Below are 7,773 nucleotides of genomic sequence, written 5' to 3'. Positions count from 1 at the left end.
TGAGTTTGACAACTCAAGAGTTACCAATTAATCAACCAAAGCCAAAAGGGAAAAAAATCTACTTGAATGAAAATAATTTGGATAGAGCCCAAGTATCAATAACATAAATTAGAGAAAACAATCATAAGTCTGAAATACCTCAAATAATATTAATTAAGAAAATCATAACATAAATGTCATTAAGCCAAATTGGCAACATATATAATTAAAAATAAGAGAAGTCAAAATAAAGGAATATTGAACCTGATATGAAGATGAGATAAATCCTAATCCTAATATAAATCCTAATCTTAATCCTAAGAGAGAGGAAAGAGCCTCTCTTTCTAAAAACTACATCTAAACTATGAAAAGTGTGAATTACTCGCTATCTGCTTGTTGTTCTCTGTCTGAATGCATTCTCCCACTTCATAACTTCTAATCTGTGCCTCTTGGATTTGGATCTGGGCCAAAAAGGGCCCAAAAATAGCTGCAAACGAGATCTGCAAATTCTGCAAATCGCGCACATCACGCGTTCGCGTGGGTCACGCGGTCGCGTCATCTGGAGTGTCGCTCTTCCACGCGGCCGCGTCAGTCATGCGCCCGCGTCAGTTGTATTTCACAAGTCACGCGTTCGCCTCTTCCATGCGCTCGCGTCGATTCTCTTTCGTGCGAACCACGCGTTCGCATCGTCCATGCGGACGCATCACTGCCGGTTGCTCTAAAACTCCAATTTGTGATTTCCTTCCATTTTTGTATGTTTCCTTTCCATCCTTTAAATCATTCCTGCCCTATAAAACCTGAAAGTACTCAACACACGAATCACGGCATCGAATGGTAATAAAGGATAATTAAAATAATTACTTTTAAAGCATAGAAAATATGTGTTTCATATATATCACATAATAGGGAAGGGAAAGCAAAACTTATGCAATTTCTATGAATAAGTATGTGAAGGGTTGAATAAATCACTTAGATTGAGCACAATATACATCATAAAATATGGGTTTATCATTCACAAGGGTGGGTTTTCTTTGTTATAAAGGTGTAACTGTGGACTTGACACCAGGCTTGTGATTAGAAGATTGTTCGCCTAGTCTTCTTGTCACGTTGGCCTTATTTGGTGAGAGCCCAACATTTGAAATATGGTTAACCTTTTCCATATCTTTACGGTTGACTTAGACTCACCAATCATCATCACTTACATGATTTTTGCCATTAATATGTGAATCATGTAATGTTCCTCCCTTTAAATCTGTACTATCCTAATTCTTCTCTAACGCATCACCATTAATGCCAAATTCAAATAAAGGCTTGACTGGAATTGCTGTAAAAGGAGCACTTGATGTTGTTAGAGTGGTATAATCATTCAATTTGGGAATTTTTGAACTTGACAGGACACTTGCACTACCTGTAGAGGGTATCTCTTCTGTATTCCCTAGTAACATGTCTAAAGCAGTTGCATTTGGCACATATTTTTTAACAAAAAGAGCTCAACACACTAAAGAGGAGCAGGTAGGACTAAAGGAACGCAAATAAAAACACAAGACAATAGACACAGTAAAATAGGTTATATTCCATTGTCATTTCTAGCATTACCATCAACAACTAAACGGATCACCACCACACTATTTTCTGTAACTAAAAAATGACCTATCATTGATTCCATCAATACCTGTCTCTGAGTTCTAAAACACTCTACTATTCTGTTCCAACCAAATGTTCCAAGTAACCACAAGGAACCCTAGCAACCACTTCTTTTGTTCAGAGTTACAACCAGGCACTCTAATCCAACTCTCAAAAAGCTCTTTGACAGTCCCCATAATAGCCCAAGCTTTATCAGCACACGTCAACCAAGCACACCACACCTACCATGTAAACTCACAGCCAAGAATAAATGATGCATATATTCTATTTCTTTTTTACACAGAACACAGATATTATCACTATGATGAATAATTCCTAGCCTACTCAGTCTCTCTTTAGTATTAATCCTACCTATTAAGACAAACTATGCAAATAATTCAACCCTTGGGAGAACCAATCCTCTTCATATGGTACTAGTGAAGCTGTAGCTTGTGATGTCCTCTGAGGGAGTCTCTTTCTACAATACCTGCACAAATAAATTAGTAGAAAAAATACATGTTCTGTCAAATTTCCATATAACTGTATCCTTTTTACTAGACGATAACGTTTAGCTGTAACCAGACGTGAAGTTGATTGAGCAAGTCTAACTCCCATTGGAATAAATCTCTCCTCTGCTGAAAGTTCCACACCGACTCTAACCTATCCCAGAACCCACAGTCCCCTATGACAGATCCTTGTTAATTTGAAACAAAGAAGAGTCTCGGAAAACTATCTTTCAAAGAGCTACTTTGTAACCAATCATCCTCCCAAAATCGAATACGCATGCCATTTCCCACCTCTATAGACAAACCACTGATCATCATATCTCTTATCTATTGCTCCTTAATATTAAGTTGGCAAATATCTTTCCACGGGCCACCTCTTGACGGTAATGGTTGTTTTGACAACATAACATTTGGGTTCAAATGATTACAAGAACATACAATCTTCTTCCACAGGCAATCCTCCTTCGAAAAGCGCCACCGCCACTTGAGCAGAAGTGACACATTTCTGATCAATGCATTCCCAACCCCAATCCACCTAACTTTTTTGGAGCTTGCACTACCTCCCATTTCACAAGTAGTATACCATTATTTCCATCTTCTTTACTCCAAAAAATATTCTCTGTAACCCAATTCCCTTTTCTGCAACCGCCTTTGGCATTTTATACAAGCTTAAGTAGTAAACCTACAAGCTATTAAGAGCAGATTTTATGAAAACCAACTTACCAGCTTTGTTAAGAGACTTCGCTTTCCATAAACTAAGCTTATCTTCCATCTTGTCTATGGTCAGTTTCCAGGTCTTCACCAACCGAGGATTTGCCATTCCTGCTCACAGTTAACCAAAATCAAGTTAGACTTATCAAAGTTAATACTCAGGCCAGACATCAACTCAAAGCAACATAGTAGCCTTTTATAATTCACGAGTGTTTCCATTTTCTGTGGAAAAATAAGATTGTGTCATCTGCAAATTGGAGATGTGGCAACTCTATGTTGTCCCTTTCCTGTAGTAGTGGAGAAATGCATCCATTCCTCATTGCCTCACCCACCATCCTGTGCAAGATGTCAATGACAAGAGCAAACAGAAAAAGGAGAAAGAGGATTTCCTTGTCTAAGACCTCTCTCCATCCTGAACGGCTTCTATGGTGACCATTGATCAACACCGACATAGATGTTGTAGTTACACGTTCGATCACCCATGTCCTCCATCTAAGACCAAAACCCATCTTTTGTAGCACAATATCCACAAAGCTCCATCTCACCATGTCGTATGCTTTCTGAAAGTTTAGTTTGATAATTGCCGCCTGCTTCTTGTACAACTTCAGCCATTGGACTGTCTCACAAGTAATGAAAGCACCATCATGTATTTTGCGGCCCTTTACAAATGCAGACTGAGTCTTTCCTACTAAACCTGGCATCACTGAATGCATTCTTTTCACCAATACTTTGGATATCACCATATAGACACAACCAACTATACTAATTGGCCTTGGGTCTTTGATTTCCTTGGCTCCTACAAATTTTGGAGCTAGCGTCACCCATGTTACATTGGCATCCGTTGATAGCTTCGCACTTAGGAAAAATCCCAACACAGCTGCAGTAAAATCCTGGCCAATCTCACCCAACATATCTTTATGAAGTTCATATTGTAACCATCACTACCTGGCGCTTTACTAAACTCATAATCCTATACTGCCTGTCGTATTTCCTCAGGCAATGGCATCACCTCTAATAATGCTACCTCTTCGTCATCAATCTGCTTTACCAACCCATCACAGATCCTAATCACAGGAGCATATTCCTGCCGATACAAATCTTTATAAAATCCTGTAATCACAACCTTTATTCTGACCTGGTTCTGTACCAATCTGTCATTAATTACTAGTGAATCGATTCTGTTGTTCCTCCTCCTAGCCGACGCTATGTTATGGAAGTACCTAGTATTCTTGTCTATATCTTTAGCATGTTGAGATCGAGACATCTGCTTCTAATGAATCTCCTTTCTGGCATACCACTTCTCATAATAAGTCACAAGAGCCTTACGTCTAGCCTCCACTGTTTTGTCATAACTACCAGCACTAACCATGTCGTCAATCTTCTTAATCTCTTCCTTAAACTTCTTTATCCTATTGTCTATGTCTCCAAAATTGTTCTTATGCCATCTCTTGAGCGGTACCGTCAAGGCCTTTAGCTTATTAGTGAACTGAACATCACCCAAGTTCCTCTACTCATCCTTCACCATCCTAAAAAATCCTTGAAGTGTAAACCAGGAATCCAAGTTTCGAAAAGGTCTTGGACCCGCACTGAGCCTTGTATCTTCTAAAATCAACGGGTAATGGTCTGATAGACCTCTAGGTCCTCCTTTCAACCGAGTATCTGAAAACTCCTCTAGCCAATCCAAACTGACGAGAATCCTATTAATGTGGCTAAAAGATCGACCTTAAAACCATGTGAACTTTAAATTAGTTAGCGGTAAATCCACTAGCTGTAAATCTTGCGCCCAATCCTTGAAATCTTTCACAGTTGCTGGTAAACTAACAGCACATTTTCTTTCCTCCAACTGTAGTATTTCATTAAAGTCTCCCATGAAACAACACAAAACTTGACATAAACCGACAATATAGCTCAACTTCTCCTACATCACTAGTTTCTCACTTCGCACATGAGCTCTATACACCAGGCAAAATGCATAGTAAAAGTTATTTTTTATCAACAAACCTTCAACGCATAACCAACCATCTCCTTTATAGCACTTCGAACATTTAAACGACAAGTCATCCCACATTAACAATAAACCGCCAGAGGCACCTACTCATTCCACATAATCCTAACCCACCGTGTCACAACCCCATACTCGTGCTACATCAAACTTAGTCACTACCTCCCTCTTAGTTTCAATCAATCCTAGCCTATTCAACTTATAATTTTTCTTCAACTCTTTCACTATACTTAACTTCTCATTCCCTTCTAATCTTCTAATATTCCAACAACTATAAATCATTTAAAAGTATTTCTACACTCCTCGATCGCTTTCTCCTTTTGTTTTGCCATCCTTCCTTTTGCCGCAATAACTTCATTTTGACTTTGTAAAATCGCCATAATGTATTCTTTTTCATCATAAAAAACTACACCAGACTCCACTGGTAGCTTCCATGTTTTCATATTTTCTGTAAATTGTGCTTCCTGCGTAGCCCTTTGATCACCATTTTGATTTATATATTCTATTTCTGTTTTGGATCCAACATCCTCTGTGACTCGTTCTTTAACCTTCTCATGTTCCGCAACATCGTCTTCACCTTCTACCTCTGCCACGTTGTTCCCTCTTTTCTGGAATTGCTTTCGTTGGCCTCCCTGTTTATCCCAGTTCATAGAGTTCTCCAACAATCCCTCCGCTTTAGTTCCCTAGTCCTGCCCCTCCACCATGTGTCGCTCTTTCAAGCTCTCGACGATCCCGCTGCATAGACCTCGAGCTTGGCTTCCATTCTGCGCTTCCCAACTGTGAAGACAAGCCACGCCTCCCCTCGGCGCTAGGGAACGCAACTCGCACTCCGTAGCCTTGGTGTGATTATCCTCAATGACCTTTGAACGTGGTACGGCACAGCTCATTTCGCATAAGCACTCGCTGTTCAAGAACGGATCCACTTGCCCCGGTCTGGACCCGCTGCAGAGCGCCTGACCCGATCTTGCCTTCCTTGCATGGCTTTATCACTACAAGAAAAAACAATATTTGTAACAAAAAAATTTGTTACAAAAAACTGAAATTTTGAAACAAAAAGAATTTGTAACAAAAAATACCTATTGCAGTATGTCCCGTTACAAAAAATTTTTGTAACAAAAAATGAAACTATTACAATACAAAGTAATATTTTGTAACAATTTTTTTGATACAAAAACCAAAATTTGTTACAAAAAAGTGATAACAAATTTAACAAATAAACTCTTTTTTGTAACAATTTAAATTTGTGTTATAATATTTTGTTACAAAATACTACTTACTTTTGTAACATTTTTTATTCTTTTAGTTACAAAAATATATTCATTTTTCAATATTTATTTAAATAATTGATATATCAATTAATTTTATAAACGTGCTAACTCAACATTTATATAATATATAATCATATAGATAATTAATATATCTTACATATAATTAAGATCTTTTATAATAAAATAAGTTATATAAATTCAACTAAATACAACTTTTTTCTAATATAAAATTTGTATCATGTAGAATTTATAATCTTTGACACCTAGCATGTTTCAGTCAATATAAAGCCTAGTATGTTGTCATCAATTTTGTACCCCTGCAAACATAAACAACAAAAACCAAAATTAGAAATAATATATAACACTATTTTCGTCCAAGTGAAAATTAAGATAGAAGTTAAAATTAACTAATTCTTTGAGAATCTATTCTCAAAGTTTAAAACCAACTAATCAAGGATACAAATTATCAAGAATTGACAATTCAATACAAAACTTGGGCTAATTAATCATCGTTCAATCACAAATATACTTGACCTATTTTTCATGCTTTTATACTAAAAAAGTTTCATACAAGGTAAGTGAGATTCATGTCAAAACACAAGAATAAGAATATGCAGAACAACCAAAAGAAACCAAATTTAATCCAAATTTAAATTACTTCCTTTGAACCAAATTTTAAACTCGTTATTTCTCCTTTCATCTCGTTCAAATTTAATCTAGTTCTTTAAAATATAACTATTTCTAGCATTCCATACACCAAATTATAGCATAAAAAACAAAGCACCATACCTCTTTTATTTTACTTGACATTTTTAGTTCTAGCCATGTTTCAAGTCTAGCCAACTTCTCCTTTGTACTGAGTTTTTTATGCAAAACAAAATATATATACTAGACCTTATTCAAGGTTAAAAATATGTAGATAAGTTAGGGATACAAAGTGAAAAATAATATTACAAACTATCAGAAGAAAAATAATATGTTATTCTCAATAACAATTATTTATCATAAAGCGGCATAATATAAGGACAAAATGCAAAGCTCTATAGTGCACACTTAATAAAGGAAAAGAAAGCTAAGAAACACACAAGTCCACATGTTTGTAATATCAAAGTTCTTTTAGGTAAACAAATAATGTAAATCATCCCCCTCCTGGGAAAAAAAGACAACATCAAACAAAAGCTCTTATCACTTGGTGCAAAGCAGCCAAGGTGGGATGGATGACAGAAATATAAATGAGAATAAGAATAAGAATAAGACAAACCACAGAATTTGATTCTTCTCATATTTTTACTTCATAAAGAAACATAATCATATTATAAAGCTTCATAAGATAGGTTTGACTTGTGATGATAACAAAATCTATCATCTCACCATTATAACAATATATAATATATACTGATTACTTATCCAGTAACTTAATAATAAATTTGAAGTTCAAGATCATCCATCTTCAGAATTAGGACAGAAGAAAAGAGAAACTCTGACAACAAGATAATAGCTCACTTTCTACACGCACAGATGCACTAGGCCATATCAGATCAAGCTAAATACAATATTGAATAATTAAATAAACACAATATTGAATAAAAACAACAAGAACAGTTCCATAATTAAATAAAAAAATACAACATCTGAACAACAAGAACAGTTCCATAATTACTATACAATAAAATTATCTAAAATT

Source organism: Arachis duranensis, chromosome 3 (assembly GCF_000817695.3).
Source record: "Arachis duranensis cultivar V14167 chromosome 3, aradu.V14167.gnm2.J7QH, whole genome shotgun sequence".
Lineage (NCBI taxonomy): Eukaryota > Viridiplantae > Streptophyta > Magnoliopsida > Fabales > Fabaceae > Arachis > Arachis duranensis.
Note: the sequence above shows the minus strand (reverse complement) of the source record.